The 26,823-nt window shown below is 42.3% G+C and overlaps 1 long non-coding RNA gene across 3 annotated transcripts; it reads right to left on the minus strand.

The window, feature by feature from the left end:
• Positions 1-5,130: 5,130 nt before the first annotated feature.
• Positions 5,131-26,157, minus strand: LOC138828697 (uncharacterized). Of its 3 annotated transcripts, none has more exons than XR_011372313.1 (5): positions 26,058-26,157; positions 23,732-23,816; positions 14,450-14,670; positions 12,590-13,363; positions 5,131-5,595 (listed from the first exon to the last, which is right to left on the minus strand). It is a non-coding gene; the product is annotated as an uncharacterized lncRNA (long non-coding RNA). The 3 variants fall into 3 exon arrangements; XR_011372312.1 differs by lacking the exon at positions 26,058-26,157 and adding an exon at positions 10,247-10,371 and having other exon boundaries at positions 23,732-24,122; XR_011372311.1 differs by lacking the exon at positions 26,058-26,157 and having other exon boundaries at positions 23,732-24,122.
• Positions 26,158-26,823: the final 666 nt, after the last annotated feature.

Consider the following 26,823-nt stretch of genomic DNA (forward strand, 5'->3'; position numbering starts at 1 on the left):
AGGGGACATTTGATCTGAAAGCAAGGCCATCATCCATGCAATTTTCTAGGAGCAGATGTTCCAGGTAGCAAGAACAGCAAGTACATCCCCCATGGTGGGAACGGACCTGACTTGTTTAAGAAAAGGAAGACAGCACTGACATGCTGAGGTTCATGGAACAAGGAAGGACTGGTACAATGAAGAAGAAAGAGATCAGAGATGAAGACAGGAATAAATTAGATATTGTGTGCTACTTGTTACAGGAAGAAAAGTTCTGATTTTACTCTAAATCTGACATGACCCACCGGAACCAATGTTCTCAAATTGTAACCAGACACACCAGACTAACCTAGAGAATACTTTTAAAATGTGATGCTAGCCGGGTACTGGTGGCTCATACCTGGAATCCTAACTACCCCCAAGGCCAATATCTGAGGATGAGGTTTGAAACAAGCCCAAAGAGGAAATTTGGTAAGACTGACTTTCAATTAACCACCAAAAATCTGGAAGTGACGCTGTGGTTCAAGAGGTAGAACATTAGCTCAGAACAAAAAAAAAACCTAAGGGACAGTACCCAGGCTCAAAATTTAAATTTTCACAAGACAAACCAACAAACAAAATATGACCCGTTGTTCATCATTGGGCAATCTAGTTCAATATATTTGGTATGAGCCTTGGAAATTATATCCTTAGCAAATGCTCTCCTCTGAAATTCTGCTTCATAGCCAGTTTTCAGAGCTCCAGCATCACCACTGTCTCCTCCAAGTTAGCACAGCAGCCTACCACTGGAAATTTGAAGAAATCTTTTTAGTAATCATAAGAAATCTGATCATTTGTCCACATACATCAAATCAGTAGTTGCCACATTCCACTATTCTGAATGTATTTAATCCCTTTTTGAGTTAATAAGCCTTAAGGAATAAAATCTATAGAATAGTTACTAAATTAATTCAACAATCATCATTCTTCCAACCAGTCTTATAAGTTTATAAAAGCAGAGACTGCCGGGCACTTGTGGCTCACGCCTGTAATCCTAGCTATTTAGGAGGCTGAGATCTGAGGCTCATGGTTTAAAACCAGCCTGGGCAGGAAACTCCGTGAAACTCTAATCTCCAGTAAACCATCAGAAAACTGGAAGTGGTGCTGTAGCTCAAGTGGTGGAGCACTAGCCTTGAGCTGAAGAGCTGAAGGAAAGGGCTTAGGCCCAGAGTTCAAGCGCCACGACTGACCTAAATAAATAAATCAATAAATCAATAAAATAAAGCATAGACTATACTGAAGAGTGCATATGATAATTTCTAACTATAATACTCTCATGAAATTGGGTTTTACAGAAACATCTTGATTGCTTTGCCAAAGCAAAGGATAAATGATTTAAATAAGCTACCTAACATCTCAGAAGGAAAATGTTACTGGGTTTAGATCAACTTCATATACCCAGTACTGAGGAAATAAGTTTCAGAAATGGCAGAGGCAAAGTATTATAAAAATCACTTTATCATGAGGTACAACCAGGTTGCCTAGATCAACCTTGCAGGAAAAAAGGGATGAATGAAAAGCAACTAAGGCTTCTAAAATGAGCCAGTTGGTGGTGCTTTATGCTTGTAATCCTCAGAAGCCTGAAAGCAGAGGGTTTGGATTCAAAGCCTTCCCAGGAAGAAAACCTTTTTCTCTGCAACCAGCAGATAGAAAACATCAACTCTGTGCCTACAGCCCAGCTGGATGCCTTCTTCCCACAGAGCTCCAGACAACCAAGACCCCTCATCTGAAATATTGTCAAATATATTAAAATATTATCTCCTGTTTGGGAGATAATATTTGAAAGATATATCAAAAACATTTCACTGACTTCTAAAGAAAGAGTGAAAGAGGAAATATGTGCTCACTAAAGGGTAAGTTACCTACCAAAATGATATTAATATGGCTAGATGCCCATTTGGAAACTTATCCACTCAGCCATCTTTCCTCACATCTTGTCAGTTAGCCTGAACTGTCAGATTTTTGGATGCAAGGGATGTGTATGAGTATGTAGGTTGTAAAAGTAATAATGAAAAGCTAGACACTGGAGGCTCAGGCCTGTAATCCTAGCTACTCAGAAGGCTGAGATCTTAGGATCCCAGTTCAAAGCCAACCCATGCAAAAAGACCCTTACCTCCAATTAACCAGCAAAAGACAGAAAGCTGAGCTGTGGTTCAAAAGGCAGACTACCAGCCTTGCAACAACAACAAAAGTTAAGGGACACCATCCAGGCCCTGAATCCAAGCCTCGGTAGTGGCTCTCACACACAAAAAATAACCATGATACCACCAGAGGATGTGCATATCTTAGGGAAGGATGCAGATGGATGGGATGATGAATGTATTGTAGCCCAGTCTGTGAAAAACGCTAGGTGAAATCTTTCCTCAATACATCTTCATTTCCCTCTACACATTTAAAATCACACACACACACACCCACACCCACACCCACCCACACACACACACACACACACACACTTACATGATTATATTTGTCTATATAATTATGTAAAATACATATCATACACACTTGCTTCAGAATTTTGTCCATCTTTTGGTTTTATAGGTAGTACAATATATCCAGGGTTTGGCTCATTCTTGTAATTTCAGCTGCTCATGAAGGTGGGATCTGAAGATCACAGTTTGATGCCAACCCAAGGAAACAAATCCTCAAGATTCTTATTTCAATTAAGTAGCAAAAAGCCAGAAGTGGAAATGTGACTTAAATGACACAGTGACTGCATTGAGCACAATAATCTAAGCAAGATACCAGACCTCCGTTCAAGCCTACGTACTTGCCAACTACCACTCCAAAAGCCAAAATCCCCAAAAGACCAAACCAAAAACATGTCAAAATATTTTATAACTTTTGAAGCAAAATCCAATGAGGCAACGTAGTTTGTTGAAGATTTGGTGGTAAAATGTTGAAAAACCCCAAATTCCACATGTGTTTAAATGATGCAACAGACAAGCAACCAAGTAAAAATTTCCCAATAATGTTCCTTAGTATTCACTGGGACCCTTGACAAAGATTTTTTTGTATGCTTTTCAAAAAATCAGTTAATTTTCAGTAGTATAAATCTTTATTATAAGTTATAGAAGTTTTTTAAAGTTCCAAAGTGAATTGAATGTAAAACAAAAAGCACTTAATATTACCAGTTTCTATGACTCTGGTAGAAAACATGTAGTACTGTGGCCTTTATGAAGGAAGAGAGGGAAGACTGATCATGAAATGTTGGGAAGAAGAGTTTCCAATTGACTGTTTGAAACCCAATCTTCTGCTCCCTACCCCAACAGGCAGAGGCTTGAACTCAGGGATTAGGTGCTGTCTTGAGCTTCTTCTGCTCAAAGCTAGCATTCTACCACCTGAGCCATGGCACCACTTCTAGCCTTTTCTGAGAAGTTTGTTAGAGTTGAGAGACTTACGTACTTTTATGTTTGGGATTGGCTTCACATCTCAGTCTCCTGAGTAGCTAGGATTATAGTTGTTAGCTTCCCATGCCTGGCTTACATTCCACACTATTGAACACATAAAATTCAATTAGGAGGCTAAGATCTGGAGAATGGTGATTCAAAGCCAGGCCAGGCAGAAAAGTCTGCAACTCCATCTTCAACAAGCAAAGAGCTGGACTTGAGCAGTGGTTCAAGTAAGGTGAGTATGAGACCCTGATTTCAAATACCATTATGGGCAAAAACAAAACAAAATAAAGCAATGTCCCAAATTAAAATAATAAAATTGCTCAAAACCAAAATAATGGTCATTAAATAAGGGTTTGAAAAGTAGAAAACAAATACAACCCTCCATAAATCCACATATAAAAATCTTCCAGCCAGATACCGGTGGCTCAAGCCTGCAATCCTAGCTACTCAAGAGGTTGAGATCTGAGGATCATGGTTCAAAGCCAGCCCAGGCAGGAAAGTCCCTGAGACTCTTATCTCAATAAACTACTCAGAAAACCAGAAGTGGCACTGTGGCTCAAGTGGTAGAGTGCTAGCCTTGAGCTGAAGAACGAGGGACGGTGCTTAGGCCCAGAATTAAAGTCCCATGACTGACAAAACACAAAACAAAATCCAAAAAACAATAAACAAAAAAGAAACTTTCACAAAATATTTGAAATGGGTGAATTTTCAATAAGGAAACAACATTTTTCTTTCCTTTTTTTTTCTTGCAACAGCAAAAGAGATGGTTTATTGTACATGTGTCACACTTGGCCACAACTATGAACAGAACTAGTCCAGAATGTCACAGGTCCGGGGCACAGGACCATCAGGGGATGCTTGGTTATGAGCAAGGTGTGTCTTTCAGAGATGATCTTGGCAATGAAAGTTCTGGATCCACTGGGAAATCACAGCGGCATGCAGTCCAACATCTCAGCATCCCAGCCTATGGCATTCCTTATTCCTCCTGCTCCTCTGGCCTCGATGGATGCACAAACTGGTTTACTTAGACCTCTGCCTCCTCTTTCTTCTTTTGCCCTTCAGCCTGCGCATTCGCTTCCTCTACTTGGCTCTCATGGTGCTGTTTTTTCTAGGAAGATGGTGCTAAGGCAAAGAGCAGGAAACAACATTTTTCTACCTAAAGATGTCTGTGGGGAGAACAGTGGAAGAAATAGATTTATTCCCAGATATTTAGACCAACATGCCAATTCTGATATATCTATGATGATAGAGACTAGCTTTAGAATGATAAAAATAAACCAAAGGATTACATCCCAAAGTATTGGACAAGGCTAACAAAACAGAGTAGGGCATCAGGGTATAGGGTAAGAGCTATGTAGAAAAACTAGTTGTTCCTACAATGAAAAGTATTACCAGGCCTAGCAATTCAAGTTCGCCATACCAAGTAGATTTTGAAAAATAGTCTGTTACTTATTATATTAAAGAAAAATTTAAACTTGTAGGCTCTTCAACTTTATATCAGACAACCTAAACTTTGCTCAGTGGACTTGGTACTTAATATTTGGATCATCAAGTGCCAATTCCAAATTTAATTATACAAATAATAACTCTACTAATAGAGAATGTTAATGGTTTCTTATAGATGGAGCTGAAGGTAAAACTGTTGAGACTTTTCCCACGGAAGAGACTATTCTTATTACACCTCTTCCCATGGTCTTCCAACTGCCTCAGTTCATTAATTTTTTTTTTTACAAAACTCGAAAATTTCCACTTTATTCACCCAGATGTCTTTTTAACACTTCAAAGGCTGTTTTTGAGAAATAATAAAAATTTCAAAAGCACAAAAAATGCCACCCAAGTTAAGAAGTTTTGAGATCAAGCAGATGAAAGGGAAAATTTGAGTAAGGAGCGAGTTTAGTGTCCTAGCCATGACAAAATCCTAAGAGATAGTGAGTGAACACATGACTCTGCACATATCCACAGAGTTGAAGTCACATGATGATTCTGGCTCCTGGTCCTCCTCTTTGCCTTCCTGGTCTGACACACCATTCTCTGGGATGCTGAGCTCTTCTTTAGGCTTTCTTCATTCCCCTCCAGTAACTCCTGCTTTATAGGCTTGCACAAGATAGGCTTTTTCTTCATTTTGACATTTGGTTTAGGTTGAGAAAGCTATTTTTTTCTCCAATTCAATGCTGTTTGCCTATAAAAATCACAATAAGAAAAACCCAACTAAGACAAGCATCCTTGGTTAAAGGCATTCTAGGTTGTAATCTCTGAACTTTTAGGACCTACTTTACTCTTGGCTTTGACTGTCTTTTGTCTTCCTTCTCAATCAAACTCCCCCCACTCCCACTCCTAGGGCTTGAACTCAGGGCTTAGAATCTGTTCTTGTTTGCTTTTTTTCCCCCTCAAGGTTAGTGATTTTCCACTTGAGCTGCAGTTCCACTTCCATCTTTTTGGTGATTAATTGGAGATAACTAAACCATGATGCTCAGATCTCAGCCTTCTGAGTAGCTAGGATTACTCAATGAATTTTCAGGAAGAGGCATCATGATGTTATGGGATTTCATGAAGTCATAAATATGATGATACCCAAAACCTTGAACAAGGACATTCTCAACTTCACCCCAGCATAACCATTGAAGTGAGGGATTTTAAACACTTATACATTAGTACTGCTCATCCTCCCCTCAGACTTCAGGATCACACATCACATTTGACTATCAAGCCTCACTGGTTACCTGGAACTCGCAACAACATTTTCTGCTTTCCTTTTACTTGGAGACCTGAAACTTGAAGATTAGGATTTACTTTGTTCAATTTTGAGTCTCCTCGGTATTTTTCTTTAATTTTTGTTAATCAGTTTTTAACTTGAAGTGATACTCTGCTAAGATCAAGGCAACCTAAGACATAGCATATCATTTTTAATTGTCTCTTTGCTTAGTTTACTTTAATCAAGGGATTAAGAAAGCTATTATAAGGTTTTTGGTGGGGGTAGCATTGTGAGGGGAAGGGCAAATGGACAAATGTGGTGGAAGTACTTTATGTGCTCCTACAAAAGTAAACAATGAAGGTGGGGGAAAGTGGCTCACAACTTTAATCCCATCTATTCAGAAGCTTGTCAGCAGGAAAAATCAGTGAGTTTCATCTCCAAAAAACTACCAAAAGAAAGGAAATGGGTTGTAGCTCATGTGGTAGCATGCTAAGATTAAGCAAAAGGAGCATAGATATGGTACTCAGGCCCCGAGTTCAAGACCTAGAATAAGCACAAAACAAACTAACAAAACCTGCTGAAATTGCTTTAAGAAGGGTCTATGAGAGAAAAATGGTTAGGGTAGATTTGATTTGGGAACATTTGGTATCTGTCACAGTATATGCGAATAGATCCACTATAGGTTGCTGTGGAAATATTATTCCTTGTTCCATTATGAGCTATTTGGATTCACTATTTCAGTGTGAAATGATATTTCTTGAGAGAAAATTGTCAGTTTGGAGCCCAGCACTGCTGGATCATGCCTATAGCCTTAGCTGCTCAGGAGGTGGAGATCTGAAGACCAATGTTTGAAGCCAGCCCATGAAAGAAAGTCCATGAGACTCATCTCCAAAAAACTACTAAAACACTCCTGGAAGTGGTGCTGTGACTCAAGTGGCACAGCACTAGTCTTGAGCAAAATTAGCTCAAAGACAGCATCCAAGCCCTCAGTTCTAACCCCAGGATCAGCATATACACAGAAAAATTATAGTATGACTTCTGAACAAGGTTTTGTACCATTTTTCCATGAGTTCATTTTCAGACAGCACTATGTTCTGTGGGAGGCTTCTGTGTTCTGGCTTACATGGCATTTCTATTAGATGATATGTAATAGGCATGTACACAAAATTCCCTCACTCAAATTATATTTTTCAGTTAACAATCTATTATGGGAAAGAATTGAATTTCCCCATTTTTTAAGTACTCAATGAATTTAACAGTATAAATTTGTAGATTGCTATTTAAGTTATATTCAATTTCTATTAATTTACTCTTTTAAAGTTCTTATTCTTAGTTTATGTAAGTATGTATGTATGTATGCATGTATGTATTTTGTTGGCCATGGGGTCTGAACAAAGGGCCTGGGAGCTGTCCCTCAGCTTTTCAGCTCAAGGCTAGTGCTCTACCACTTGAGCCACAGTACCACTTTCTGCTTTTCTGCTTATGTGGTTCTGAGGAATTGAACCCAGGGCCTCATGCATGTGAGGCAAGCACTCTACCATTCAGACACCTTCCCAGCCCCTCTTTGTTTAGTTTTAAAGTGCCTTTAATGACCTTTCTTAATATAAGATGATATAATTCTATAACTATATCTAGTTTTTAATAGGTTGATGATTTCCCATAGATTCACCGCCATCAAAAGATACAAAGTATTTCCTTCACCCTTAAAAGAACAGCCAACTTCTGTTTCCTCAGAAGTTGCACAGAGGTTCTTCCTGCAGAGTATCTCATACTTATATCTAACACCATGTGACAGAACAGACAATAACAATGTCTTGTTATTCTGTTATCCTCAGAAAATAAAATGCTATTCAAAAAGACTTTGGACCTTTGTTTCCTCATGTTATTTATAATTTAAGGGAGCTCAATGCCAGACATTACTATTTTCTGTAGTTGTATGTTACAAGATCTACATTCATTCCCATGGAATATTTTATTTTTGTTGGGTGTGGTGGTCCTTGTACTAGGGCTTCAACTCAGAACCTGGTAATGTCACTTCAGTTTTTTGCTCAAGGCTGGGACTCTTCCACTTGAGCTACCTCACTGCTTCTGGCTTTTTAGTGTTAACTGGAAATAAGACTGGGTAGGTGATGGAGTGGGTATGACTGTGATACATTGTATCCATGTATGGGAACGTCACAACCTCCTTCTTGTACAACCAATACTTGCTAATAAAAAGAAAGATAATTAGAGGTCTAATTGTTCACAGTAAGTTTCTTGTAATTTCCCTTCTTATGTCTTTCTCATTTTTTTCATGCTAGCATGTGCTCAGTGCTGACCCTTAGCTCTTTTTCTTATGGCTAGTACTTCAGCCACAGCTCTAGTTCGTTTTTGCTAGTTAATTGGAAGAAAGAAACTATCTGATATTTGTGCCTAGGTTGTCTCTGAACCTCAGTACTCAGATCACAGCATCCTGAGTAGCTAGGATTACAGGTGAGAGCTACTCAGATCCTTGTTGTCTCCTAAATTATCCCATGTCCATTTCACAATGGCAGTCCATTTCCATGCTTCCCAGCTTTGCAGAAATAGCTTAATTATAATCCAACACCAAGTCTAACCTCACCACAGATGCTATTTTTTGTGTCATACTCTGACTATAGACACCCTTCTCCTGGCTGATGCATTGCAACAACCTAGATGGCTCTCATACTACGCCACAAGGATAGGAAGCCAGGAAACACTAGCTTAGAAGCTGTTAAATCAGAGGAGCAAAAAGATATCGTAGTGCATTCTGCTGTGATCTTATTCTGACTTAAACAGCCTTGTCATCTATTACCAGGAGTAGCTTTGACATCACATTCTGAGTAGTGACTGGGTGTAAGCTGGTGTGTCCGAGCTGACTATAGTATTGTCCTGAGCCTGTGCAGACTGAAGAGACAAGCCAGTGCCAGTAGCACACACATTGGAATAACAAAGCAACCTATAGTTAGGCATTGCCACTCTTTGTTCTAGAGTAATGAATGAATGACTCTCTAATTTCTTGACAAGAAATTCCTGCAGACCCATATGCAGCTGCCTCATCAGAGCAAGTAAAGAGCCTGGTGCTGCCTGGAGGAAACACTGTGAGAAGCTGCCAGAAAGCATCTGTTTACTGGACTCATGCGGCTCCTCTGTCCTCTAGAATTAATGACAAATGAGGAGCAAACACCTCCCCCTCTAGACAGACATACACAGGAAGAGCATTGCCACAGCACAACAGGGGACTCTCAAGACAAACACTTGATCTGTGCTGTCAGAACTGAGAGGTTTTTTTTGGGGGGGAGGGTCCGGTTGTGGGGCCTGAACTCTGGGCCTGTGCCCTGTCCCTCAGCTCTTCAGCTCAAGGATAGTGCTCTACCACTTGAGCCAGAGCGCCACTTCTGGCTTTCCATTTTGCTTATATGGTGCTGAAGAATCGAACCCAGGGCCTCAGGCACGCAAGGCAAGCGCTCTACCACTGAGCCAACTTCCCAGCCCCAGAGCTGAGAGTTTTTAATGACACTTCATCCCACAGTGCTCCCTAAAACCTTCATCCCAACCCTGCTCCTTTCATGTCCCTGACAATGTTTATAGGCATCCCACATCCAGACTGAAGATGTTCCTTCATGTTTGGAGTAAGTCTGATCAGACTTTATATGGATCCACTGCTCAGTCAGAACTCTCGATCCCTCCCATCCCCATTTTGATACTGTGTGTCTCTTGACCTATTCCTGTCTTCTCTTTTCAAGATTCAGTCAGGGCCGGGTACAGGTGGCTCACACCTGTAATCCTAGCTACTTAGAAGTCTGAGATCTGCGGATCGTGGTTCAAAGCCAGCTCAGGGAGGAAAGTCCGTGAGACTCCTATCTCCAATAAACCACCAGAAAACCAGAAGTGGCTCTGTGGCTCAAGTCGTAGAGTGCTAGCCTTGAGTTGAAAAGCTCAGGGACATCACCCAAGCCAAGCCCAGAGATCAAGGCCTATGACTCAAAAATAAATAAATAAATAAATAAAAGAAAGCAAAAACATACAAAGCTCAGAATGGCAAGCAGCTGAAAACAGGATGGAATAAACCAACATTATCTATGACAGTTTTCAGGTTATGCAGAGAATTGCCTGCATTGTTGAAGCCCAAACCCACCTGATAGCTGAGTTTTAGCTGGCTGGCATGCCCATGATGCCAGGTAATGATATTCACAAGTTTTGTTATATTATTGGATGAGACCAATAGGCTTCAAGTTGGGAAGCTGAAAATTTTCTATTGATCTAGAAGGAGAAATATATCAGGACAAGAAATGGGATTAACACAATGCCAAAAGCAAAAGGCCATCCAATCCAAGGAAGACAGAATAACTCTGTCTCTGAAAAGATGATTCTCTCAAAGGAATCCTGAGCTGAGTATGGTGGTCTATGTTTGCAATCTCTGAATTTAGGAGGCTGAGTCAGAAGTTAGGTTGAGACTAGCCTAAGTTCCATGCCAAGAGAAGAACACAAAACCAAACCTCATCTTACAAAATAAAAGAAGGACTGGGAATGTGGCTTAGTAATAGAGTGCTGGCCTAGCACATACATGAAGCCCTGGGTTTGGTTCCTCAGTACCACATAAAGAGAAAAGGCTGGAAGTTGTACTGAGGCTTGAGTGGTAGAGTGCTAGTCTTGAGCAAAAGAAACTCAAAGTGAATGGTGTTAGGAAAAATGTAAAATTAATGAAATAGCATCTCTCTCCCTCCCCTATATCCCTTCCTGCTTTCCTCCCTCCCTCCTTTTCTCAGTACTAGAGTTTATACAAAGGATTTCATGCTTAGGCAGGTGTTTAACTCTTAATCCACACCACGGCCTTTTTGTACTTTAGTTTTTAAGTTAGGGCATCCTGTTTTCTTCCCATCCCAGGACCAGCCTCCCATCTAGCTGAGATTATTGGAATCAGCCCAGCTTGATGATTGTGATCAGATCTCACTTTTTGCATGGGTTGGTCTTGGATTGCCGTCCTCTCAATCTATGCCTCCCAAGTAGATGGTACTATCATGCTTAGCCTTTAAAATGATCACTTAGAACTGGGCGCAAGTGGCTCCTGCCTGTAATCCTAGCCACTCAGGAAGCTGAGATCTGAGGATCGAGATTCAAAGCCAACCAGTGCAGGAAAGACCATGAGACTCTTATCTCCAATAAACCACCAGAAAACCTAAGTGGTCCTGTGGCTCAAGTGGTAGAGTGCTAGTCTTTAGCTGAAGAGCTAAGGGACAGCAGCACCCAGGTCCAGAGTTCAAGTCCAAAGACAGACAAAAAAAAATCACTTAGAAAGATAAAAAAAAAAAAAACTCCCGAATTCTCACATTTATTTAAATAACGGCTGCCAGTCATATTTTATAAAGCACTTATGGGGCCCATGAAGTCTTTTATTTTTAAAATACAATAAAATAGTACTAGAGCAGTTGGGATAGTGTTCTGCCAGTAACACAACTCTAAGAGCCTCGGAGGGAGCAAACAAGCCGGCTACAGGCCAGCGCCGCCGCCGCTTCTTCTGAGCAGCAGTGAGAAGCAGCAAGCAGCCATGGCTGGGGCACAGGCTCCTCAGGCCAGACCCTGCAGGCAGGGCAGCCCCTCCAAATCCCCCAGGTCTCAAAGGCTCCAGCGCCGAGCTTCCTGGGCTCATCCCTAGGCTGGAGGTGCAGTGTGAAACAGCAAAGGAGCCAGCGAGACTCCTCCAGTGTCAGGGCAACCAGGCAGGAGTGGAGCCAAATGGCCAAACTTGCAGCAGCGACTGCAGCAGTTGTTGCTGCCTCTTGCAGCATGGGCCAGGGCTCCTGCAGCTGCTCAGGCACAGCCAGAGGCAGAGAAAAACTCCAGGACTGACACAGCCTCCTTCCACCCAATCTGCCTAAGATCTGGGAGCTGGATCGGGAGCAAAAGGAGAGGGGTTCATATGGGTGTTGGAGGCATAGGCCTGCAAAACCCCATCTGAGCACCTGTGTGCTCTGAGGGTGCATGCAGGCATGCATTCCTTCCTTCCAATTTATTTATTTTTGTTGGTCGTGGGGCTTGAACTCTGGGCCTGGACGCTGTCCCTCAGCTCTTCAGCTGAAAGCAAGTGCCCTACCACCTGAGCCACAGGACCACTTCCAATTCTTCTCGGGGAGGAAGGGTCACCCTTTCCTCCATGCTGGCCAAAGGTTCTGCCCCCGGTGCAAGGCTCAGGTAATGGTTTGCAAAAAGTACCATTCGTGCTTCATCTTCTTAATCATGTAGAACAGCACCTGGAGACCCCCCCTATGTGTAATCAACTGTGCTTTACCTGCTTTTACAACCTTGATTAGTGGAACTGCTCCACTTTTGTTGACAAGGATTAGCTTTTTCTGTTTAAACTCTCATTGTCTGTGCTCCCATAAAACTGTTTAACTCTCTGCCCCTGACTGAAGATTTACTTCTCCTGCTTGTGTGCTGTATATAAACATGTGATGTTCCAATAAATTTTGTCTATACTCACATGGTGTAGTCCCTTCTTGCCTATACCACACATCGTGTTCCCAGATCCCGTTGTGGAAACAGCAACAGATGGGGTTATGCCGGTTGATGCCTCTGACATCTCCCCCCTTTTTTGTTTTTTAAGTACAACCGTAAGCAAGAGATCCTTTGCAGAAGGGATTTGCAGAAACTATTTTGGAATGTAGACAGCAATATCTTGACAAGACATAATGCAATCAATCCTGTAGAAACACTATGGGTAAAACTGTGCCACCAGGTATGAGGGTCCAATTGGTTTAGCACAGATGCAATTCCCTCAGCCAGACCTTCATATCCCACGCCAGGGAGTTGTGCCAAGAAAGTCTCAATGACTTCCTGCTGTAACTAGTGGATGTCCCAAGTCAAATTTCCTTGCAAGACCGGCAGGTGGTAGTGAAGTCCCTGCCAAGTAATGTTAGAAGTGTTGAATCAAGTAGGAGTGATGCACAGTTTATTGAGCTCTAATCACACTTGAAGGTTAGCTGTTTCTGCAGATCAATTATCTGGTCTCCCATCCACTGCACCGTGTGTTGCAGGGTGTTCAGACGGGAATCAATGTCCTGTTTAATATTGTGCTGATGAGTCTATAGCTGGTGACAGTCCAGCCACTTCTCTACAAAGTCCTTGGTTTGGATGGAGGAATGCAGGGCCACTCCGGCAGTCGCAGCAGTCATGGTGATAGCAGTCATTTCAAGGATCACAGCTACACTCAGACCCAGGAATCTCCTAGTTCTCTTCAGCAGTTGCTGGAAGACTCCTGTCAACAAACCAACAGTGGGGCTCTCCTGCCAAGGTCGGGTGAGATTAACAGGCACCCAGACCCCTAAGCGAGATCTTAATATCAGGAGAGACTGAGAAGGCATTTTAAAAGAAATAGTATGATTTAAGCATGTAAAGAGTCCAGGCTGCGTGGGTTCTCATTGATTGACACTGTCCCTGTGGGCTAGTACATAGGAAAGTTTAATACAACCCTGTACAGTAAAAGAATGGTTCCTGTAAAATGTATAATTTGCCTCATGGGCCCTAGTAAAGTGACCAACCCAATTCTGAGTTGTATAAAATTGCGTGGCAAGTTTTATAAATGCCACTGCTCAGGCCCTAAGTGTCCCCTGAAATTTATATGTGGCCTATGAGGCACAAGGCCTCCATCATGTCAGGTGAGCAAGCCAATGGGTTCTACATGATTTATAACTCCATTGTATAGACGTCACCATCAGAAGAATTATTAGTATACCAATCACCAACATGCTTTTCAGAATAATTGGCAATGAAACATCCATGAGGACCTCAATCTATAAATGAGATGTTATCATTATGCTGTATAATCTTTCCTCTAGGGTTTTGACACTGAGACCACTGAATAGAAACATAAACAAAATTCAATAATTAATGTCCTGTCATACTAGGTTAGGTGGTTGCCCAGTCTTATTTGTATAAGAATGATCCTTACCAATAAAATTTAAGGAAATTGTGCTGAATCGCCCCATATGATTGTTGATTTTATCATCAGGCAAGATGTATGCCCATACCTGTCTTCTGGTTGGTAAGCAAGGTGATGTCCCTAAACACAGTGGTAAAGACTCAAATCCTAAGGAAATAATATAAGGTATTCCTTCCTCACCTGGATGATTAGGGTCTGCATGATCCCATGGTGGAGGAAAATACGTGCTGTCATTTGTGTACGCCACTGGACCTTGGTCTAGCTAATCCACTAATTTTAACAATGGTGGGTGAGTGATATAGGCCCAATATGCATGTTCACTACCCACTGCAGAAGTATTCACAAGCAGTGCAATCATGGCCAAAACAGATATTCAGGTATTCTAGGGGTTTTTGTACTGACCAGGGTGGCTTCGGTCTTGTGTCAACACCTTATTCTGACCCCATGTTGCTGGGGTCAAGCTGGTTTTCTTAAGATAAGGATGATGGCTTCCTCCGGACTTCAACCTTAGGTATGCAAAGCTGCTTACTAGATCTTCTTCCTCAGGGTTGTGTTGTGTTGTTTTTGCTTCTCTGGAGGTCGGATGAGTCAAAAAGGGACCCAGATGTTGCCAGTGGATCCATCTGGAATGATAGAAACACTGTTTTCCCTTATGGGGCATTAGTCTTAGTCTTCATTGATTAAATTTTTTAAACCATATGGGAATAGATAGTGAGATGCTGCTAGAGGGATAAAATGCTTTTCAGCTTTAGTGAAAGGATCACTTTGAGTGAAATTTTAAAAATTTAGAGTAAATAAGGTTAAGGCAAAAGTTTCCCTTAGGGATTCCCCTTTTTTGTTTTTTTAATAATTGAAGCTTAAATGTTTTATGGGTGTGTAAACAGTTGGCATTAGTCTACACAGGTTGATTAAAGAAGTTTTACCTAGGGACTAACTTTAGTAAACTCTCCTAATATTTTTCTGATTGTACACTGGCTTTTATAATATAGTGTGGGGTAGTTTGTCAAGGTGACAACTTTTTACTAATTACATTTTATTCCAAACTAGAGTTTAGGCATAATTTTTTAACTTTTCATAACTGTATGGACCCTTTTTGGGGGGGGGGGCTATAGCAGCATAGCCTGTTTAGTACTTTGGTTTGTAAAAGATTTAAATAGTCTAGGATGTTTAAAGGTAAGATCCATAAGAAGTTCCACTTGTAGGTGTTCAGTGGCAGTTTTGTAATTGACAAACAAGTTATAAAAGCAGAACGAACAGTTAGTGATTACAAATTGCATCAAGGCAAATAGGGTGGTTAAGTCCACACAACTGCCTGTAGACATCCTGGTATCTAGGCTGGAGATGGGGGCATTGCACCCAGTTTCAAGGCCTGGAGGTGGGACAAGTCTTACCTTGAAATCCTAGGAAAACATTACCTCCCCAAATACGCCAAAGCATTGTTTAGCTCCTCAAATAGCCTAGGAGGGAAAGGCCATCCTTTGGAATACAGATGTTTAGTGTGGCTCCTGGTGCTTAACTCTCTACTTAAGCCCTTATCTTCGAAAATTTAACATTTGGTCTAAATCTTGATATAAATGATCTTTTTAGTAATTATCAGACCACAATTTTGTTTTATTTTGGTGTTTATACCAATGTTTCTCTCCTTACTTGGGACTTATTTGTCTCAGTTAAATTTGAATTTTCTCCTTCCTTGTTCTAATTAATACCCTATCTGTTTACTTTTGATCTGGTCCTAACAATTTCATATTTTATTCTTAAACAAATTTATTTGGTTAGTGTCAGCCCAGAATTTACTGCCAATTATGGTTTTAAGCATATACAGAGCAGTTTGGATTTAAGCTATTCCCCACATTTCACAACCTCAGCCTTTTACAGCCAACTATTACAAATGGTTGACAAGTTCTTGCCCAGTTAGGCATGCTTATAAAGTAGCTTGCCATGACCTCAGCTCTGATCAATTTTAGAAGAGCCAAACATTATTGCCAAAGTCCCAGGAGTGCTTCTTTCTTTGTTAGGGTAAACGCAACCTTGACATTTCCCTTGGTCACTGGACTTGAACTTAGTGCCTGAGTGCTGTTTTTCAGCTCTCCAGTGCAAGGATTGCACTTTGCCACTTCGGTCTCCAAAGCAACTCTGCCCGCTTTTTTGGCACTCTGCTGGCTAGTTAGAGATGATAATCTTTCTCTGCCTGGACTGGCTTTGAACTGCAGTTTGTAGATCGCTCACCTTTGGTCCTCAGCTCCACCCTCATCTGGGCCCCCTCCCATTTCTGGAGTTCCCTCCATACAACTGGTCTCTCCCTCTCTCCACCCAGATCCACCTGAACTCCCATCTACCTCACTTCCTTTTCTCTCAGATACTTCTGCTACCAGGATGATGATGGAGGTCATGTGCTCCCTCTTGGGGGAAATATGGCTCCTCTAATAAACCTTGTAATAATCTTTCTCCTTTGCCTGCCTGCCTCTGCATGGTCCCATAGGATGGATGTGTCTGATCCTCTTTCACTGGTGGCTCCATACTGGGATAGGTTCTCCAGTGCATTTGCTCCCCCTGCACTTCTGAAGGGAGTTCAAACAGCTGCCCTGGGACCTATTCTGAGATCCTTCACTCCAGTCACCAGAGGACCATCAAGGTAACTTTCTCCTGACTGAGTGCTCTACCAGCCCATCCAGCCCCACTAATTAATTCCCACTCCAGGGTAAGTGACAAGTTTGTCTGAGGTTGGGGTTTCTGATTCCAATATCAGTGGTAAGGCCACCTGAGCCTTTCTGGGCTAACTGAGCCCCACCCTCACCATCTGACCAAAAACTTGGCCAAGTGCTGGAATTAGCCACTAGAGGCCTACCATGGCCCAAGGACCCACCTTGGACCAACATAAGGACAGTCTCCACTGGTGGGGCCACCACCTATTTAGGAGCCAACCTGCACTGCAGAGGACACTCTACTCTAGGCACATGGCTTCAGGTCACTTACCATGGGAAGGACACTAAATTTCTTTACATTAAGGCCACCTGGCCTTGGAGGGCTGTTCAGTCCCCATCAGTTAAATTTGGCCCCACATTTAAAACTCCACTTCTGAGAATGCTTGAGCAAGTAGCTCTCTCTCTCTCTCCCCCTCCCCTTAAACTCTGCCTCTTGCCAAAATTACCTGCTTGTAACCTCTTTCACAAGTATTTCATATGCTAAACGCTTTGGTTAAGCCCTGGAAGAATGTAACCAGTAATTGCTTGTTTCTACTCATTAGATAGGAAATGGGTGAGTTTAAGTCTAAACTCCCCGAAATAAAGGCCAACAAGTTTGGATATTACCAAAAATGTATTACTCTTCTCTCTAGCATTGAGCAAGTGGTGGATGTGCCAAATTGGCATCTTGGTACTTCAGCTTGGTACTACCCCTCCCCCCTCCCCTGTCCTGTGGCGCCATTATGCTAGGCCAAGTGTATGTTCCTATTGCCTCCTGTTCACTAGGTTTCTTGTTGGCAAAGTTTTGTATTTTAAACTGACCACATGGTTCCATCATAATTAGAAAAGTAGTTCCACTAAAATTTCAAAACTTTAAAAGTCTATTTTAAAATCTAAGCACGCTCTATTATCTGTGCACAAACATTTCTGTCTGTGTCTTATTTGACTATATGTAAGTGATTATGGTTTCAAGGTTACTCTGCCTACTAAAAATCTTTGTCAATGGAAGCTGTGAATTAATCTAAATTGCTTTAAAACTTTGTGACCTGACTAAGCCAAAGAAAAAACAGGCAGTTTTAAAAGACCTTGGAAAAGGACTTAAAAAAGACAATGTCCTTTACAAAGTAAATGAAATTGGTAACTAAGTTGGCTGTGAATTATGTCATTCCTATGTCCATCTATGCTAAGAGTTAACTATTGTACACTGACCATGGCTAGTAAACTAAAGCTAAGGGTTTGATTCTCTAGTTTTCTCCCCTGTGTGCCGATCAACTTCAATTAAGATCAAGGGACCAGAGTGACTAGGCCCAGGCACAGCTGCCTAAACCAGTGGCACCAGCCTGCAAAAGCCAGTGTAAACCAGGTCTCTAACCAGTATATGTAGAAATATTGCAGGTTACCAACAGGAGGTGCAACAGTCCATACATGCTGGGAGATGCCACAGTCTCTCTCAGACTCTGGCCTTGCTTCATCTCACATGACCAAAAGCCTGTTAATTAAGGGTAAAACACAAGCCACATTAGATATTTGGATCTGTAAATGTTCATCGCCAGAAGTTAGACCATACGGGGTCTATGAGCAAAGGATAGAAATTGATTTCTATACTATTTTACAATTGGAGGTAAATTCCTAAAGGTAACTCAGACTGCAGAAAAAAAATGGCCACTCTTTCTATTCACTGCCCACAGGACAGCCTACAGGCAAAGAATATACAGCCCAGTGTTTCAATGATGCATTTAAATGCAAATTAAAATAACTTTACAAAAAGGATTTAAAATGACATCCCCCTTGTAAAAATTTGAGAAGTTGTGGGGAGTGGCTGGCCTCCCAGACAAGTTTAAAAGATAAATTTTTCCTAAAGGTTTATTTCAAAGTAAAAGTATTCTAGTTTGCCCTTAAAGTTTTTTGTAACAGTTGCCAGAAGGCCCACAGTAAAAGATAGGGCAAGTTTCTCAAATGTAATTTAATAAGTAAAACCATGCTTATAAAACTACTTCCAATGACCATCTTTGTTGCTTTTAGTTGGAGTAAAAGTGACTGTTTGTAAAAAAAAAAAAAAAAAACTCATTGATCTGCAGTTCGAAGCCAGTCCAGGCACAGGCAAACTAAAGTCCCTGTGAGATTGTCATCTCTAATCTGCCAACAGAGTGCTCAAAGCTGAGTTGTTTTGGAGTTTAAAGTGGCCAAGTGCTAGTCCTGAGCTGGAGAGCTGAGGGACAGCACTCAAACCCTGAGTTCAAGTCCAGTGACTGACCAAGGAAAGTGCCAAAGATGTATTTATCCCAACATAAGAAAGGCACTCCAGGGACCCTGAGAATGTTAAAACATCCAGATGCAATTACTAACAAATGTTTGGATGACAAAAGTGGTATCAGGTCCTGAGTTACTTGAGCTTGGTCCTCCAAAAAATTGATCAAGCCAGAAGGTCATAGAAAGATAAGTTTGTAAACATGCCTATCACCCATGTTGGTCTAACTGGGCAAAACTTTCCAGAGATCTGTGATAGTGGGTAATAAAAGCTAAGATTGTAGAATGTAAATCCCAAAACCCCTGTATCTCCTCAAAGTCCTAATTGGCAGTAACTTTTGAGCTGGTTAAATTCATCTGTTGAAAAGCTTGTAGAGCTGAGATTATGTTCCTATTGAGATCTGTCTAAAGGCCTACATAGGTAGGCATTCCTCTGCCAGACAGAAAATGCTTTTATAAACCAGGGTGTTAAACAGGCTATGCTGCTGTAGCCCAAGAAAAGGCCTGTACATTTGTTATAGGTTAAATGTTGTCTATAAGCCACTTTAAGCAGGCTACCCAGAGGCAGTGGGTCATAGAGTGCCAATCAGTCTCAGGTTAAAAGCATCTACTGGGCTTTCTTTTAAAAATCTCTGACAAGTAATTGTTAGTCAATTGTGAACAAGTTATAGGTAACCTCCATCTCATTGATCTCCTTGTTGCTTTAACTGGAAATAAAAAGAGCTTTTGTAAGAAAGTTCAAAGCCATCCTGGGCACAAAAAAAAAAAATCCTTCTAAAACTCCATCTCGCTACTAATCAGCACAGAACGAGGACTATCCAGCCAAAGGCTGAAAGTGGCATTGTGACTCTAAGTAGTAGAGCATTAGCCTGGAACAGAAGGACTCAGGGACAGTGCCCAGGCCTTGAGTCCAAACTGTAAATGCCAACTGGGACAAGCTATCCCAGGAATGGATGTTGAGACAATGGCCAGGACAAAGTCAGTCCTGTCCATGGAAAACCATGGAAAAGAGTGAGAGATGATACCCTAAATGGAGTCACTTTATGCTTTATGCATTGTTTCTGGCAAAACTGGAGCTTCAGTTTCCACCCCCACTACAAAGGCAGAGGAGGGGTCCCGCAGAGCAGTGGGGACCTCACAGATGAAGTCCTTCAGGGGATGAGGCCTCACAGAAGAGGCTGCAAAAAGGGGTGTACCTCACTGGGAGGCCGCAGAACTGCGGGTGCCTCATGGGGAAGGCCACAGAAGTGAGGGTGTCTTGTGGGGGAGGCCGCAAAAGAGGGGAGGGCCTCACAGGGGAGACTGCAGAGGAGGGGAAACTGCAAAGGCAGTACACAGAGGAGGAGTTTAAACTTAAACTCATCCATACTTTTATCTTCAGTTGCAAGGGAGAGGGAAAGAGGGAGAGGGAAAGAGGAAGAGGGAGAGAGGGAGAGAGGGAGAGAGAGAGAGCCAGAGCTATCTGCCCAAGCACTCACAGAAGTGGAGTTTTAAATTTGGGGCAAAATTTGATTGAAGGGGCTCAGCAGCCCTCCAAGGCCCAGGTGGCCTTAATGTAAAGAAATTTAGTGTCCTTCCCATGGTAAGGGACCTGATGCCATGGGCCTATATTAGAGTGTTCTCCACAGTACAGGTTGGCTCCTAAAGGGGGTGGTGGCCCTGCCAGTGGAGAATGTCTTCATGTTTGTCCGTGCGCATTCCTTGGGACATGCGGGAGGGGTCCTTGGGCCAAGGTAGGCCCCTGGCACTTGGTCCACGTTTGACTCTGATGGGGGAAAGGGGGGCTCGGTTAGTCACAGAGGCCCAGGTGGCCTTACCACTGAGATATCAGAATCAGAAACGCAGACCTCAGATAAACAGGTCACTTACCCTGGAGTGGGACTTAATTAGCAGTGTTGGATGGGCTGGTAGAGCGCTCAGTCAGGAGAAAGTTACCTTGGTGGTCCTCTGGTGACTGGCGGATAGGATCTCAGGATAGGTCCCAGGGAAGCTGGTTGAACTTCCTTCCGAAGTGGAGGGAGGATCAAACCCACTGGGGAGCCTATCCCCACAGGGCGACCAATGTAAGAGGATCAGACAAAAATCCATGCAAGGGGACCATGCAGAAGCAGGAAGGCAAAGGAGAAAGATTATTACAAGGTTTATTAGAGGAGCCATATTTCCCCCAATAGGGAGCACATGACCTCCATCACTATCCTGGTAGCAGGAGGATCTGAGGGAAAAGGAAGTGAGGTAGATGGGAGTCCAGGTGGGTCTGGGCAGAGAGAGGGAGGGGCCAGTTGTATGGAAGGAACTCCAGAAATGGGAGGGGGCCCGCGTGTAGGTGCTCATACTTCGAGCTCATGACTCTACCTGATTCTGGGGCCTGGATGAGCTGCCTTGATCTCTTCTAAGTCATTTACCACATGAGGGTTTTCTGAACTCATACATCACCGCAAACTGCTAACATTCCTCCCTAGCACATCTCTCAATATATTTTTTCCATCATATATTTAAACATATTTATGTGTATACATTCTCTACCCTCCCCCAACTCCACACACAAAGGCATAGACCTTCAAAACAAAGTTTTTCTTTTTTTCCTTGCTACAGTGTCTAGAACCTAATAAACTCAATAGATACAAAAGAGTGAGTTGGGTACTAGTGTCACACCTGTAATGCTAGCTATTCAGGAAACTGAGATCTAGAATCACTTTTTCCATTTATTTTCCATTTTGATTAAAATTTAAGCATTAAAGGAACTTTTAAAGAGAATCAAGACTTCCTTTTTTCTGGAGGTTTCCTTCACTCCCTTTCACCTAGTCCAGCTAAATCTGTGTCCCCTGGGAGCTATGGCATCCCAGAAAATCCATAGTCCCCCAGACCCCAGTTAAATTCAGACAGAATCCAGCATTGCCTTTAGTCATGTGGTGGGCAGAGCAGAAGGCATCCACCACGTGTGCTACCCAACACCTCTAATCCACACCTGTGCCACTTCCATACTCCCAGCCACATGAGCAGCATTGTGTCACCATCGCTTGCACTGGCATAGGCTTTCGTGGTCATCAGGATAGATGTCCTGAGAGCTATTTCATCTGCACAAGGTGACATTTCCTGGGTCCAGGTATATTGCTGATCTGGGAAATCACTGGCATTGGAGCAAGCCAGGGCTGCTGCAACCGCACTGTAGGATGCATCTCTCTGCAGCAAAACCTGAGGCCCTTCCTTCCTAGACACAATGGAGATCCTAGACAATTCCCTGCTTGTCCCTGGATGAGTCCATGAATATATCCACAGCCCTCATCTGTCAGAAATGAACAAAGAGTACAGAATTGTTCAAGTCATTTTCCTTCTTCACAGAAGGGTGCACTATCATCCTGGCCCCCCAGAGCGAGGCAGCACAACAAATGGGCGGATCCACTTGGTTTTCATCCCAACCTAGGAATGATATTGTCCCTTCTCATGTTGCTAAGGAGTCAGGATCACATCTTTGTAAACAATCGGTTACCAGGGTAATAGGGTCATAGAAGGAAGACAAGTCATTCTAACCATCAGTGGACCATCCCTAGTCAAGAGACAGTGTACTTTGAGAGGCCATTGCTCAAAAACAAACATCCTCTTTACCTGCTAATGAAACTGCAACTCCACTGCACCTCACCTTTGTCATTACAACAACAACAACAAAAAGAAAAGGAAAAGGGTGTTTTGGACTTTCTTGTCAGGACTGGCTTGAAACCACAATCCTCAGATTTCAACCTCCTGAGTAGTGCCAAGCTTTTTCATGAGACAATTCTCTCAAATTAACCACCAAGAAAGAAGCTAAAAGAAATAGAGAAAAGTCCAGGACTTGAGCTGAGGCTCAACTGGAAGATAATGGACAGCACCCATGCCCTGATTTCAAACCTATGACCAGCACACCATCATCATCATCATCATCATCATCATCATCATCATCATCATCATCATCATCATCATCATCATCATCATGTGAATAAAAAGACTGTAAGAGCCTATTAAGAATATTAAAATTGAGGGCTTGGAAGGTGGCTCAGTGGTAGAGCTCTTGCCTTGCATGCATGAGGCCCTGGGTTTGATTCCTCAGCACCATATAGCAAAAAGGAAAAAAGCCGGAAGTGGCGCTGTGGCTCAAGTGGTAGAGCGCTAGCCTTGAGCTGAAGAGCTGAGAGATAGCGCCCAGGCCCAGAGTTCAAGCCCCATGAGCAACCAAAAAAAAAAAAAAAGAATATTAAAATTGAGTGAGCCAGGCACTTTTTGGTGGCTGACATGTAATCCCAGTTAGGAGCATGAAATCTCAGGATGGTGGTTAAAATCCCACCGGGGCAGGAATTTCCATGAGGCTCTGATCTCCAACTAACCAGCAAAAATGCCAGAAGTAGAGCTGTGGTTCAAGTGGTAAAGTAACAGCCTTGAATGAAAAAGCAAAATAACAGTGACCAGGCCCAGATACATAGGGCAGGACTACTACTAATTAATTAATTAAATACAAATACACAAATAAAAATCAGAGTGGAAGATGAGCACAAAACCAAGAGAATTGGTGGTTTACACCTGGAGCTCAAGCTACACAAAAGACAGAACTTGAAGATCTGGGTTCCAAGGCAACTGAGGCAGAAAAGTCCCTTAGGAATTTGTGAGTATGTATCAGGTGTGGGTCTTGAACCCAGGGCTTGAAATAGAATTTTTTTTTTCTTAAAGGTAGCATTCTACCACTTCCTTTCTTTGGGGGATGAAATGGAGATAAGTTTTACGGACTTACCTGCCTGGGCTTTCAACCCCAATCCTCAGATTTCAGGTGCTGATACAGTACTCTTATCTTCTATGAGATTTTTATCTTCCATGAACTGCCAAAAGTAAAAGAAGCCAGAAGTTGATCTGTGTGGCTCAAGCCACAGAGACTGCTTGCTTTGAGGGAAAACAAACAACAAAAACCCTCATACACAGTGGCCCTACCCTGGTTTCAAACCCAGGAAGTGACCAGGCCCTATGTTCAAGTCCTAGGACCACCACCACCAGCAGCAAAAGAATGACTCAGGGACAGGGACTAGGCCCTGAATACAAGGCCTAGAAACAGCATAAAAAATAAAAGAAAAACAAATTCAGAGACTGTGGCTAGGCTCCAGAGTTCAAGGTCTACAACCAGCACCAGGACACACATACACACACACACACACACACACACACACACACACACACACACACACACACACACACACGAAATGAACAATAGTATAAGAAGGCAAAAGAAGAAGAGAAAAGTCAATAAAATATTTTTAAGTAGTGGCTCATGCCTATAATCCCAGCTACTGTGGAAGCTGAAATTTTAGGATTGTGGTTCATAGTCAACCTGGGCAGGAATCTCCATGACACTTGGTTTTATGTGTGCTAGTCCTGGGGCCTGAACTTGTGCTGTTTTGCACAAGACTAGAACTATTCTACTTCCCAGCTCTTGGTGATTAATTGGAGATGAGAGTCTGAACAACTTTCCTGCCCTGGCTGGCTTTGAACCACCATCCTCTGATTTTAGAGCCTGGCTAATGTCCCTGTTTTCCCATGAGAATCTTTTTTTTTTCTTTTTGGTTGGTCATGGGGCTTGAACTCGGCCTGCACACTGTCCCTAAGCTCTTCAGCTCAAGGCTAGTGCTCTACCACTTGAGCCACAGGGCCACTTCTGGTTTTCTGGTGATTTAGTGGAGATAATTGTCTCATGGACTTTTCTTCCCAGTCTGGCTTTGAACTGCAATCCTCAGATCTCCCCCTCCTGAGTAGCTAGGATTACAGGTGTAAGCCACTGGCACTCAGTTTTTTTTTTCTTTTCTTTTTCCTTTTTTGTGGGTTGTGGGGCCTGAACTCCAGCTCTGGATGGTGTCCCTTAGCTCTTCAGCTCAAGGCAAGCACTTTACCACTGAGCCACTTCCCAGCTCCGCCATGAGACACTTAACCCTTATGAATTACCAAATTTGTTTTACAAAGCCAGATGTTGAAATGTGGCTTAAGTTTTAGAGCCTGCCAGCCTTGCTCAGGACATGGGAGAGACTCCAGCACAGTGACCTTGCCCTGATTTCAGGTTTAGGAACAGTCACCACTCCCTGTGTTCCAGCCCTAGGATCAGAACCAAATAAATAAATAACTCCCCCATTTTCACTGTATTTGATGTTGGCGTAATTTGTGAAGGTGAAGGGAAAAAACAAATTGTTTAAATAGGGATACAGTTAGACCTATTGCAACAATGAGATGTACAAGAAATTATTTCAAAAAATGAACTTTACAACATTTGCCTGGTGGGGGGTGTAGAGGACATTATATAAACAAAGCCATTCATGAAGCTGTTGCTCAAGCTGTTACAGTATGCTAGCCTTGAGAAAAAACAATACAAAAAATGCTTCATTCACAGTGGCCCTGCCCTGACTTCAAGCCTCAGGAGAGTGGCCATGTCATGAGTGAAGCCCTAGCAAGAAAAATGAAAATAAATAAATAAATAAAGCCAGAACTTTATCTGTGGCTCAAGCCATGGAGATTGCTAGTCTTGAGAAAGAAAAGGGAAAAACCTCAGACACAGTGGTTCTGCCCTGATTTTATGGCTAGCAAAAGTGAAGGCCCTATGTTCAAGACCTAGGACCAGCAATGAAGAAATAAAAATACAACAACAACAAAAACTTGGCAAAAATGCCCAAGTCCTGAGTACAAGCCATAAGAGCAGCACCTAAAATAAATGCAGAAAGAAAGAAAAATACATATAGAGCCACAATTTGGACTGTCTTGAGGTGGGAAGCCTACTAGTCTTGAGAATAAATTAGGAATAATGACCAGGCCTGGAGTTCAAGTACTATAACAAGCTCAAAAAAAAAAAAAAAATCTGTCGGGAACCAAAAGGAGTCTCTCAACATGAAGATAGGCTTGACTATCTCACCAGAACATCTTGTGGCTGAGTTTACAGAACCACTCTCAGAAATCCGACCCTTTCATCCTGCCTTATGCAAACATCCTGCAGCTGCTAATGACCACCCTTTCACCCTGCCCTATGCAAAAATCCTGCAGCTGCTATGGCCAATGAAAATTCTTCCTTATTCCAAGCATATAAATACCCCTGTGTGAAAAATAAAAATTTGCAGCTTGACCAGGATCCCTGTCTTGCTGTCATTCTTCGTGTCTCTTGTCCCTTCATTCCTTCTCTGTTAGGTTCATTGCCCTCGTTGACGTCCTGCAGGTTGGGACAAAAATCCACAAAAAAAACTTCAAAACAAAAACCTCAGAAACAGTGGCCAGCCCTAATAATAAGCTAGATGACCCGAACTTACAAAAAAGAGAAAAAGAATAATAAATTAAGTGAAAAGAAGGGCAAAAATATTAGAGCCAATTCAATATTTCAAAAATATGGTTCACACCTATAATCCTACCTGCTCAAATGGCTGAAATCTGAGCATTTGTGGTTTGAATCCAGCCTGGGCAGGAAAGTAAATGAGAATTCTTTTCATTTATGCTATTCCTGGGCTTAAACTTGAGTTTTACTCAAGGGTAGAGCTCTACTACTTCCTACCTGTTGCTGGTTAATTGGTGAAAAACGCCTCATTGATTTTCATGCCTAGGATGGCTTTGAACCTTGGCTCTCAACTTTCAAGACTCTGTATAGTCATCTTGGCTTCCTGTAGTACTTTTTTCCTTTCTGTATTTTTTGACAGTTGTGGGGCTTGAACTCAGGACTTGTGTGCTGTCCTTGACCCTCTTGTACTCAGAGAGCCTTGTGCTCTACCATTTGTGCCATAGCGCCACTTCTGGGTTTTGAGTGGTTAATTGGACATAAGAGTCTCACAAGGACTTTTCTGTCTGGGCTGGCTTCCAACTGAGGTCCTC

This window comes from Dipodomys merriami, unplaced genomic scaffold, assembly GCF_024711535.1.
Source record: "Dipodomys merriami isolate MVZ:Mamm:240054 unplaced genomic scaffold, mDipMer1.0.p SCAF_1618, whole genome shotgun sequence".
NCBI classification, from domain to species: Eukaryota; Metazoa; Chordata; class Mammalia; order Rodentia; family Heteromyidae; genus Dipodomys; species Dipodomys merriami.